We start from the raw sequence: 12,267 nt of genomic DNA, 5'->3' as shown, positions 1-12,267 counted from the left end.
GGTGTGGGTGTTGATCAAAGGCTGTATACTCGCTGCAGGTAGATAGAAGGCAGAGGGAAGTCCAGAATGGGCCAATTTACAGAGAAAGAAAGTAGATAAGTATTTGCTCAGGCCTGGGGGTTTGCGGCAGTGGCGCTTATCTGGCTTCTGTTTGTTTGTTCATCTTCAATATGGTCTAATCTTGGGAATAGTCCTGTGTTTGCTTTCTGACCTGTCTTTGGGGCAAATAGAGCTAGCAAATGTGTCCACTTATGATGACACACAAGTGACTTCAACTCCCTTACCCACAATAAAAGGAGGATAGATAGAGATGGAAGAGAAACAGGGAGTGACTGCTAATGGTTATGGAACTTCCTTCTCGGGTAATGAAAATGCTCCCAAATTGATGGTGATGGTTGCACAACTCTGTGAACATACTAAGAACCACTGGATTGTACTCTTTAAAATTTTTTAAAGATTCATTTGAAAAGTGGAGTCACAGAGGGAGAGAGAGAGAGAGAGAGAGAGGTCTTCCATCCTCTTAGCCTCCAAATGACTGTAATGTCTGGGGCTGGATCAGGCTGAAGCTAGGAACCAGGATTTTTTTTTCTGGGTCTCCCACGTGGGTGGCAGGGGCCCAGGTACTTGGGCCATCATTCAGTACTTTCCTACGGCATAAGCAGAGAGCTGGGTTGGAAGTGGAGCAGCCAGGACAGAAACCAGAGCCCATATGGGATGCTGGCATCGCAGTTGCTGGCTCCATACTGTACTCTTTAAATGTGTGAATTGCAATATACGCTAATTACATTTTAATAAAGCTGTCTCAAAAAAAGCAAAGGAAGTAGCTAAAACCCCAGTCCCCAGCCCTGCAACTCCTCAGCAAAGGCAGGCACTACTGGTACGTCCAGGACAAGAATCCAGTTCTTCTTGTTTAAAGTTGAGGCTATCTTTGTTATATAGTCCATTCATTCATTCATTCATTCATCCAATCTGCCATGTCTCATACGGTAACAAATCTGACAGGTGCACACAGTTCTAGGTGCTGGCAGTAGAGCTGAGCCTGCCCTGGGAGGAGCCTACTTCCTACTGAGAAGCCCATGATTTCTTTGCAGTATCCAACCTGCTACAAATACTTTAGATCTGTAGCTATGATCTTTATACAATCTGTAGCTGCTGCTCACCATTCCCCACAGACATCAGAAGACCAAGAGCCAACGTGCTATCTCAGCCCTACTAATAAGCACCACTAAGCCTGTGCAGGATGGGAGGAAGTTAGAGTTGAGAACCCGAGGTCTGGATTTCTAAGTTTCATTCCATTTTCAGCTCGTTCCATTGTCGAGGGCACGGCAATCCAGAAAACCTTTGTGGAAGAGATGATTGTGTTCGGTTTTTTAAGGCCAAGGACACACATGAGCAATGTGAAAGGGCTTGAGATCCCCAGTGCAGCTTCTTTTGATAAAATAAAGAACTCATCTTTTCTATAAAGTCAAAGAGAGGCACTTAGGAGGATAAGGCCTTTCCTGCATAGAAGAGAATGAGTGGGAGCTGGTAGGCAGGGTTAATGGCCACCAGGCAGTGCCATCTGTTAAAAGGATAATGGAACCCAGCACCTTAGAGGGATAATGCATCGGAGCTGGGAGGGCACCTTTTAACATCACCAAAGAGGAAGCTGTGAGAGTGAGCTGGCTACCGAGAACAGCCTCTCCCAGGTTGACAGGCACGAAGGACTCACCCTACAATCAGCTCTGAGCAAGTGCTGGGGAGAGGTCATGTGTTGAGGAAGTTTCCCAAGCTGATGGGAAATTTATTAGGTGCTCAGGAACTTCCTTCATCACCTGCCCTCACCCTGCCCTTACCCACATCAGTGTTCTGAAGTGGATTCTCCGGCTCCCTCTACGGCTTTCTTTTTAGTAAGGTTTTTGCTCTAAGGCAAAGATCATAAAAGCAGTGTGTCGCCTAGTAACTGCATCATGACTTTTAGATAGAGATTTTTTTTTTTTTTTGACAGGCAGAGTGGACAATGAGAGAGAGAGACAGAGAGAAAGGTCTTCCTTTGCCGTTGGTTCACCCTCCAATGGCCGCCGCGGCCGGCGCGCTGTGGCCAGCGCACCGCGCTGATCCGGTGGCAGGAGCCAGGAGCCAGGTGCTTTTCCTGGTCTCCCATGGGGTGCAGGGCCCAAGCACCTGGGCCATCCTCCACTGCACTCCCTGACCACAGCAGAGAGCTGGCCTGGAAGAGGGGCAACCAGGACAGAATCCGGCGCCCCAACCGGGACTAGAACCCGGTGTGCCGGCGCCGCTAGGCGGAGGATTAGCCTAGTGAGCCACGGCGCCGGCTAGAGATTTTTTTTAATACTAAAAAGTTAGAGCTATGAGAATTATCTCAAATTATAATATCCAGGTGCTAGGAAAAACCAGCCTTTAAAATGCTAATTTATCTTTTACCTAAACTATAAAAATGACCTAAATCAAACATCATCAACCAAATAGTCACCAAATGGCCAATTATGAAATAAACCATAAAATAATACAATATTATAGCCAATAATTATTATCAAACTATTTTAACACAACAGTGGAGCAAGTTAGTGTCTAGAATTAGATCTAATTATATGTGGAATTTACTAGACACACGATGGCTTTTCAATTCTTTAGGAAATAGTTTATTTTGTACATGTTGCTAGTATGTCAAAGTACTTCAGAAAGTTCATGGAAGTGGCTGGTGCTATGGCTCAGTAAGTTAATCCTCTGCCTGCGGAGGCTGCATCCCAAATGGGTGCCGGTTCTCCCAGCTGCTGTGATCCAGTTCTCTGCTCTGGCCTGGGAAAGCAGAAGATGGCCCAGGTGCTTGGGCTCCTGTACCCTGGAAGAAGCTTCTGGCTCTTGGCTTTGGATCGGCGCAGCTCTGGCCATTGTGGCCATCTGGGGAATAAACCAGTGGAGGGAAGACCTTTCTCTGTCTATCGCTCTCACTGTAACTCTCTCTCTCAAATAAATGAATAAATGAATAATCTTTAAAAAAAGTTCATGGGAAAATGAATTAAAAGATCCATTTAGGGGCACCACTGAGCTGCCGAAAGGAGGTTCAGTCGGCCCTGCTGCCCTCCCGCAGCCCAGTGCTGAGGTGCTGTTCCTAGCGAAGACGGACAGGGCAGAGGAAGGCACAGCACCCTCTCAGGCTCTCTCACAACAACTCCAGCTGGCAGCACCACCTCGGGCCGGTTTATCCAACTTCTGCCAAGGCTCGGAGATGCCAACTATGTCAAGGCCTGCACTGGCTGTGAAAGGTGGCACCAGCAGCCATCCTGTACTAGCCCGGAGTGGGGAGGGGGCCTCAAGGCCAGCGGGGCTCCCACTGGTTCCTCAGAATCTCCATCTCCAATGGGCTCTCCTACTGCTACCCCTCCCTCTAAACCCCCACCCTTCAGTGTGCACCCCACCCCTCACCTGCTAGCCAGTATACAGCTGCAGAAACGGAATAGCCAGTATCATGCGGTGGCTGCCACCACTCCGGGCCAACCTGGGGAGGCAGGGATCCTGCAAAACTGGGGGTGTGAGGCTCAGGCAGGAGGAGCGGAGTCACTCTGTCCTGCTGCTGCTGGTGCCCAGAGCCCTGCTGTCATTGATTCTGACCCAGTGGGTGAGGAGGTGCTGCTGATGTCGCTGGTGGTGGAACTGGGACTGGACTGGGCCGGTGAGCTTCCGGAGCTGTGGCTGGGGCAGAATGAGTTTGACTTCACTGCAGACTCTCTGTCTGGTTGCTGATGCCAAGTGCCCCTAAAGATGGAAGAATAAAGCCACCAATTCTGTTGCAAATAAAAACAAAAGTTACTTGCAAAGAGAAAAAAACCATACATTTATTTTGGTGGAAAAAATTGACACTCATGCACATTTTTTTCCATAATATAAATTTCCATGAACTTTTTGAAATTCCCTCATAACTGATTGTTTTATGGGAAGAGTCTATCATGGAGTTACTTATTGTCTAATCTCCCCTTGGCCATTGTAACACTAGTTAGAAACATAGTCAAATAATTACTATTTTTCCCAGTCTGCCTTTGAGCTAGGACAGGTTATATGACTAAGCTCAGGCCAACGGGATGGGTGTGGAATTGTTATAGGGAATGTACAAGGAGTGTCCTGAAAGGGATGGGGTTTGCCTATCTTGTCCCCTCCCTTTCTGTCTCCTGCCAACTGGAATGTGGACATGAATGTGAGCCAGTGCTGAGCCATTGTGTATCAGTGGCCTAACAAGAGGACAAAGGAAGGCTGGGGTCTTGGGTGTTATCAGCAATAGTCTGATCCAGCTCTCTGCTATGGCCTGGGAAAGCAGTAGAAGATGGCCCAAGTGCTTGGGCCCCTGCACCCAAGTGGGAAACCCAGAGGAAGCGTCTGGCTCCTGGCTTCAGGTCGGCACAGCTCTGGCCATTACAGCCATGTGGGGAGTGAACCAGAGGATGGAAGACCTCTCTCTCTCTCTCTCTGCCTCTCCTCTCTCTGTGTAACTCTGACTTTCAAATAAATAAATAAATAAATAAATATTTTTTTAAAAAGATGGGTTACACAGAAATCTAAATATACCAGTCACTTTGCCTAGTGACCACAATTTGGGGAATCGACTGTACAGACCTAAGAGGTTATAAGAATTTTTAAAATTTTTATTTATTTTCATTTAAATTGAAAGGCAGAAAGAGAGAGGGGGGAGATGGCTTTCATTTACTGGTTTACTCCCCAAATGCCATCCAATCGCCAGGACTGGGCCAGGCTGAAACCAGGAGCTGAGAACTCAGTCCAGAGCTACCACATGGGTGGGAGGGACCCAAGTTCTTGAGCCACCACCTGTTGCCTCTTGGGGTGCACATTAGCAAGGATCAGTGGGTAGCAGAGGTGAGAATCCAGGTACTCTGAAGCTGTCCTTCCCCTATTGAATGGATACAATGTTCTCCCCTCAGCCCCATTTTTTAAAAAAGATTTATTTATTTATTTATTTATTTATTTCAGAGGCAGAGTTACAGAGAGACAGGAGAGACAGATCTTTCAACCGCTGCCTCTCAAATAAATAACTAAATCTTAAAAAAAAAAAAAAAAGAACTTACCAATGGAGTCATTAGTTAAAGGGCTTTTCTTTACTGAGAGTTTTTTTCTTTTTTTTTTGGACAGACAGAGTGGACAGTGAGAGAGAGAGAGAGACAGAGAGAAAGGTTTTCCTTTGCCGTTGGTTCACCCTCCAATGGCCACTGCAGCCGGCGCGCTGCGGCCGGTGTACCATGCTGATCCGAAGGCAGGAGCCAGGTGCTTCTCCTGGTCTCCCATGGGGTGCAGGGCCCAAGCACTTGGGCCATGCACTGAGAGGTTTTTGATTACTGGTGCAATCCTCCTAGTCTATTCAGATACTCTATTTCTTTATAAAACAGTTTTAGTAGGTGGTAGTTGGGTACGTTGTCTACTTCATCTAGATTATCATCTTAGTCCACTTGTGCAACTATAAAAAATGCCTGGGACTGGATAGTTTATGAAGAATAGAAATTTCTATTTTGCAGTTCTGAAAGCTGGAAAATTTACCACCAAGGCCCTGGAAAATTTAGTATCTGGTGACGGGGCTCCTGCTTCTGCTTCTGCTTCCAAGGTGATGCTTTGCTGCTGTGTCCCCTGGAGGGGAGAACCTTGTGTCCTAACGTGGCAGAATGGGTAGATGGGGAAAGCAGGCGAACTCCATCATCAAATCCTTTCAAAGGACACCTCATCCCATTCACAGAGGTGGAACCCCAATGACTCACTTAAAGCCACACCTTTAATAACTGTTTAATGGAGATTAAGTTTCAACATGAATTGTGGAGGAGACAAAACACTCCAACAATCACAGTTATCCAATTTGTTGCAAAATTATTCATGATACTTGTCTACATTACTTTTCATTCTTGTAGAATCCATATTAATATCCTCACTTTCAATTCTGGTGTTAGTAATTGGAGCTTTCTTTCTTACTCAATCTACCTACAGATTTGTCAGCTTTTTCAGTATTAAACTTTTCAAATAATTAATTTTTAATTTTGTTGATTTTCCCTAATATTTTTGTTCTATGTCTTGTTTCTCTCTACTGTTTATTATTTCTTTTCTTCTGCTCTCTTTGGGTTTACTTTCTTCTTCCTTTTTGAGAGCTTTCTATTTCTTTTTAATAAGCATTTTCAGCTAAAAATTTCCCTCCCAAGACTCCTTTTTATGATCTTCTGGGTTCCCATTCTCATTCATCTCCAAGTATTTCCTAATTTCTCTTGAGATTTCTTCATTGCCCCATTTGGTGTTGAAGAATATGCTGCTTCATTTCCACAAATGTGTGGCGTGTTCAAGTTCTTCTGTTATTGATTCCTAACTTCATTCTGTTTTGGTAGGAGTTTTTTTTTTTTTTTTAAGATTTTATTTATTTATTTGACAAGTAGAGTTACAGACAGTGAGAAGGAGAGACAGACAGAAAGGTATTCCATCCGCTGGTTCATTCCCCAAATGGCTGTGATGACCAGAGCTGGGCCGATCCAAAACCAAGAGCCAGGAGCTTCTTCTCAGTCTCCCATGTTGGGCCATCTTCTACTGCTTTCCCAGGCCACAGCAGAACACTGAATCAGAAGTGGAGCAGCTGGGACTAGAACTGGTGCCCTTATGGGATGCTAATGCTGCAGGCAGAGAATTAATATACTGAACCACAGCGCCAACCTCAGAGAAGATACTTTTATGTAACATCTATCTTTTTAAGTCCACTGAGTCTTGATTTATGGTCTACCCCAGAGAATGTCCCTTGTGCACCTGAGAGAACCTGTTTTGTTACTCTTGAGTGAATGTTCTGTATGTCTCAGATCTAGATAATATATATTTTCTTTTCTTTTTGCTCAGTTATTTCATAATAATGAGAACACAGCACACATACATAGTCTTAATTTCACGTGTGCCTTTCATGTATGAGTGTAAAAGGAAGGTTTGGAAAGTGACCTTGGTGACTGCATAGGAATGACCCTGGACAGGAGTGGGGCAGAGCAGGGAGTGTTGCCTTGTTCTCGAAAGGGTGCTGCAGGGGGAGCTGGGATGAGGGTGAGGTGAAGGAATCCAAACTGGGTGGAATTTGAAGACTCCCTCCATCATGACTCAGAGCTGAGCAATGGGGATTGCAGTTCATTCTACGAAAAACATGGGATCCTTGTAGAAGTTGTACCTCCCACTCTATTGCAGAAGGTTCGGCATGGGCTGGCCCTGGGAGGCCTGCGTGCTCACGGCGAATACACACAGCACCTCTTGGGCAACACTTCCATGTCCTCTCAGCCCCACCTCCGATGTCAGTCACCCTGAGCGGCTCATGCAAGTTTTCACAGGCTTTGTGTGGGTGCAGCCAGTGAGAGCTTCCGGTCCGCGTGGATGGCAGATCTCCTGCGGTGTGCTCTGGGGCTTCTCTGGGGCTTCGCAGGAAGTAGAAACTTGAGTGGAACCTGCTCAGAGGTCACGAGTGTGCTACTGGGAATCTTAGGGGAACCAGTGCATAGATGCCTCGCCTGTGGGCAGCCACAGGTAGTCACTCCCTTTGTTTACACTTAAACATATGAATGGAGACTTTCCGGCACAGACAATTAGGCTAGGGGAGATTCCTGGAAGAGGCAGGAAGAACCTAAACCTTTCACAAGAGATGATACAGATAATCAGTCACACCTGTAACCTTCATTTATCACCTAAGTGTTTTTATTGTAACCTTAAGAGCCGTTTTGATATGTAAATCTTTTGTGCTCCTTCTTGTAAACAACTGGTCATGTTTAAATACTACTGGATTTATTCAATAAACGAGCCTTGATCAGGACTTGTCTTGGCTCCATTCTTTGCGTCCTTGTCCCCGCATTCCCACTCTCTGTTTCAGGAAGACCCAGTTCATTGTGCCGCAGGCCGGCACACTCGCCCACTTATGCCCTTAAGCAGATAATTCCAAAACATTTTACAAAGCTCCCCACTCAGTGCCACTCAGAAGAAAAGTCCTGGTGGCCAACTTGTGCCTCCCTCCTTGCTGGTGATGGTCCCGTGTCACTTATTCCTGCTTTCAGGAGCCCCCTTCCGGGGACTCTGCCTACACACAAGGCTCCTTTCTCCTGCTCTGACTTGAGGAAATCTAATAGACAGGAGTTTGTCCAAAGGATACAGGAGCTAGCTTGCAGGGACATCCTGTGTCAAGTTGGGACAAACTGGAAGTCTGGTAGCATACCAACAATTTATAAAAACATACTGGATAGATGTAAAAGCATGAATTCATTAGGACAATGAAAGGGGAAAGATAAATAAAATGAAACGAATTATATGCTTTTGGAGGTTGCTGGGGTACCAACGAATTGTCTAGAAACTAGTCATTAAAGGGAAACAAGCACTTAGCCTGCCTTGCTGATATGAACTGTGTTATCAGGAAAACGAAGTGGCCTTAAAGGATGGAGGAGAGTTTTGGTTTATTGGAAAGTTCTAGCCCATAAATGCATAATGAATTGTAGAATTAGAAAATTGCCATTTGGGAATTCCTAATGAGACAATCGGTTGAGGTTATGATTACTGAATAAAATAAATCTAATAAGGGATGTGCAGGCTTCCACACTGAAATCCGTAAAGCAGTGTGCAGAGAATCTGAAGGCCTATGTGGAGGCAGGAGGCTGCAGCACGTGCGGGTATCGACAACTCGGCATGGTAAAGATGTCAATCCTTTCCGAATCGATGCATCGGTTCAATGCAGCCTCAGTCAAACACGGGGGACTTCCTGTGTGTGATAAACAACAAACTGAGTTTAAAATAAGCATGGAAATGGAAAAAGGATTATGAATTGTTAAGATAAGCTTGAAGAAGAAGAACAAATCCAAAGTACTTATGTTATCAGATAACAAGACTAACTACGAAGTTGCAATAACCGAGGTAGGCGGGAGTTGGCATAAGAATAGACCAATTAACCAAAGGAACAGAAAAAATAGCCCAGAGAATGACTCATAAGTATACAGTTATTTATATCCTTATATATGTATATGTATATGTATATGTATATGTATATGTATATATGTAACTCATTTAGTTTAATGATTAAGACCCACATCCCACATTAGAATGCCTGGGTTCAATTGTCAGCTCTAGTTTTTGACTTCAGCTTCATGCCAATGCAGAGCCTGGGAGACAGCAGTGATGGCTTAAGTAACTGGATTCCTGCCACCCATCTGGGAGTCTTGGGAGGAGTGCTCAGCTCCCAGCTTTGGCCTAGACCAGCTCCAGCTGTTGCAGCCATTTGGGCACAGAAGTGAGTGGGAGCTCTTTCTCTCTCTCAAATAAGTAAATCAATAACTTAGAATAACACACAATGAGATAAGAATATAAGTATCCCAATAAAAATGAATTTGAGTGACAATATCGGGCAGCAGCAAGGTTGTGGGGCTGCTTATGGACGTGTAATCTGGTTAAGACCACTTTGGGCCTGGTGCTGTGGTGTAGTGGGTAAAGCCACTGCTTGCAGTGCCGGCATCCCAGATAGGTGCCAGTTCAAGTCCTGGCTGCTCCACTCCCAATCCAGCTCTCTGTTAATGGCCTGGGAATAGCAGGGGAATATGGTCCAAGTCCTTAAGCCCCTGCATCCACATGGGAGACCTGGAAAAAGGTCCTGGCTCCTGGCTTCAGATTGGCCCAGTTCTGGTCATTGTGGCCATTTGGGAAATAAACCAGAGGATGGAAGACCTTTCTCTCATTGCCTCTGCCTCTCTGTAACTTTGCATTTCAAATAAATGAATAAATCTCTAAAAAGAAGACCACTTTGAAAAACTATTTGGCAATATATACTTAGTCTGAATAAATATGTATGAGGGCACTTCAAAAAATTTATGGAAAAACAGAATTAAAAGTATGAGTTTACTTTGGTGCAAAAATATTTTTATAATGTCTGGAAAGTGTGGAGAAATTCATTTCAAAATAATTTTTTGCAACATGATCGATTTATATTTTTAATTCTATTTTTCTCACAAACTTTTAAAAATACTTTCATGTATGTATACTCTCTGATCCAACCACTTCAACTTTTAGATATATATCCAAAGAAATGAGTTCAATTTATTCCACAAAGGCACATACAGGAATGTTCAAAGCAATATTATTCATCAAAGCCCAAGCTGGAAAGAATCCAAGTGTCACCAACAGCAGAATGGACAAATTGTACATTTATGTACTTGAATACTATTCAAGGATAATGAGCACACTACTCCAGATACACTGATGTGATGATCTCACAAAATAGCCTTGAGTAAAGGAAGAAAATGAGTATAAAAAAAAAAGCAAAATCATCCATACAAATGAGCACCTCCTCTGTGACCCCACTTATGTGAAGTCTAAAATTAGGCAAAATGGTATCAGAAACCATGGAAGAGGTTATTTTGGGAGAGCGTGACTGGGGAAGAGCTTTGGTCCGCTAGGGATTTTCTTATGTCTGTTTAGGGCAGAGTTGAGTTTACAATAATACAGATTTCCCGTGTGCTCTCTGTCCCCACAATCACCACAATCATAGATCCTCCCCTTTATCAATACCTTCCACCAGAGAGATATACTTAACATTGATGAATCATCGTTGACACATCATTATTATCCAAAGTCCAAATTCTACATAAGGGTTCACTCTTGGTGATGCAGATTCTGTAGACTTGGAAACTTTTATAATGACAGCTAGCTGCCATGAAGGTATCACACACAGTTTCACTGCCTTACACACCTTCCATGGAAGCAATGCAGTTTGCAGTCATGTAGTGTGTAGCCTTTCAGATGGGCTTCCTGCACTTAGCAGTACGCACTGAAGTTTCTTTCATGTCTCTTCCTGGCTCATAGTGCAGTTCTTAGTACGGAATAGTCCATCATCTAGCCACATCACAGTTTATCTATCTACTCAAGAGCCCACGTTTGGGCAATTATGAGTGAAAGCTACTATACACATCCATGGGTGGGCTTTTGTGTAGACGTGGTTTTAATCAGTTTGAGTAAATACCAAGCAGGATGTTTGCTGTATCTTTGGTAAGAGTGAGCTGAGTTTTGCCAGCAACTTGAAAACTGTTTTTCAAAGTATCATTTCAGATTCCTACCAGCCATGCATGAGGGTTTGCTCCGTATCCTTGCTTGCCCTTGTTGTCAATGTTCTGGATTTTGGCCATTGTAACAGGGATGTGGTCGTTTCTCATGGTCATTTTATTTTATTTTTAAAAAAGGTTTATTTATTTTAAAGGCAGAGCAAGAGACAGAGACAGAGGGAGAAATGAGAGAGAAGAGAAAAGAAGAGAAAGAATGGAAGGAACGAGAAGGAAAGGGAGAAATCTTCTCTCTCTGTCTCTGCCTCTCAAACAGATCAATCTTAAAAAATATGAAAACAGAGCCAGCGCCGTGGCTCAATAGGCTAATCCTCCACCTTGCGGCGCCGGCACACCGGGTTCTAGTCCCGTCGGGGCGCCGGATTCTGTCCTGGTTGCCCCTCTTCCAGGCCAGCTCTCTGCTATGGCCCAAGAGTGCAGTGGAGGATGGCCCAAGTGCTTGGGCCCTGCACCCCATGGGAGACCAGGAAAAGCACCTGGATCCTGGCTCCTGCCATCGGATCAGCGCGGTGCGCCGGCTGCAGCGGCGGCCATTGGAGGGTGATCCAACGGCAAAGGAAGACCTTTCTCTCTCTGTCTCTCTCTCTCACTGTCCACTCTGCCTGTCAAAAAATAAAAAAAAATATGAAAACTAAAAATAATAAATGCATCATAACCAAATTGGCCTATCCCAGAAATATAAACTTGGCTTAATATTAGAAAATCAGTCACTATAATTCACCACAATAACATATTAAAAGAGAAAAATCATTGTCACAATAAATACCTTTTGAAAAAGTCTACAATAATTCATGATTTTTGAATATTTGTTTATAGATAGGAATAGAAAGAATTTTCCTTAATCTCATGAAGGTTCCTTAATCTCATGAAGGTTACCTACAAAAAATTCAAAAATGCTATTCTTAGTAAAGAAACATTAAAAACTTTTTTATTTGATATCAATACAAAGATGTCAAGTATCACATCTATTCAGTATCACACTAAATGTTCCAGGAAAAGTAACAGGGGAATAATTTTTAAAAAAGTAAGGATTTTGAAAAGAGGAGTAAAATTACCACTATTCATAGATGATATGATTACATACATCAAAATCCAAAGAATCTACATTGTATTTTTTAAAAGATTTCTTATTTATTTATTTGACAGATAGAGTTACAGACAGTGAGAGGGAGAGACA

The 12,267-nt window shown here is 43.8% G+C and overlaps 1 pseudogene; it reads left to right on the top strand.

The window, feature by feature from the left end:
- Positions 1-3,229: 3,229 nt before the first annotated feature.
- On the top strand, positions 3,230-3,815 carry LOC127486153 (cbp/p300-interacting transactivator 1-like; annotated as a pseudogene).
- Positions 3,816-12,267: the final 8,452 nt, after the last annotated feature.

Source organism: Oryctolagus cuniculus, chromosome 1 (genome assembly GCF_964237555.1).
Source record: "Oryctolagus cuniculus chromosome 1, mOryCun1.1, whole genome shotgun sequence".
Taxonomy (NCBI): Eukaryota; Metazoa; Chordata; class Mammalia; order Lagomorpha; family Leporidae; genus Oryctolagus; species Oryctolagus cuniculus.
The sequence above is the reverse complement of the archived record's forward strand: the minus strand, read 5'-3'. Positions and strand labels throughout refer to the sequence as shown.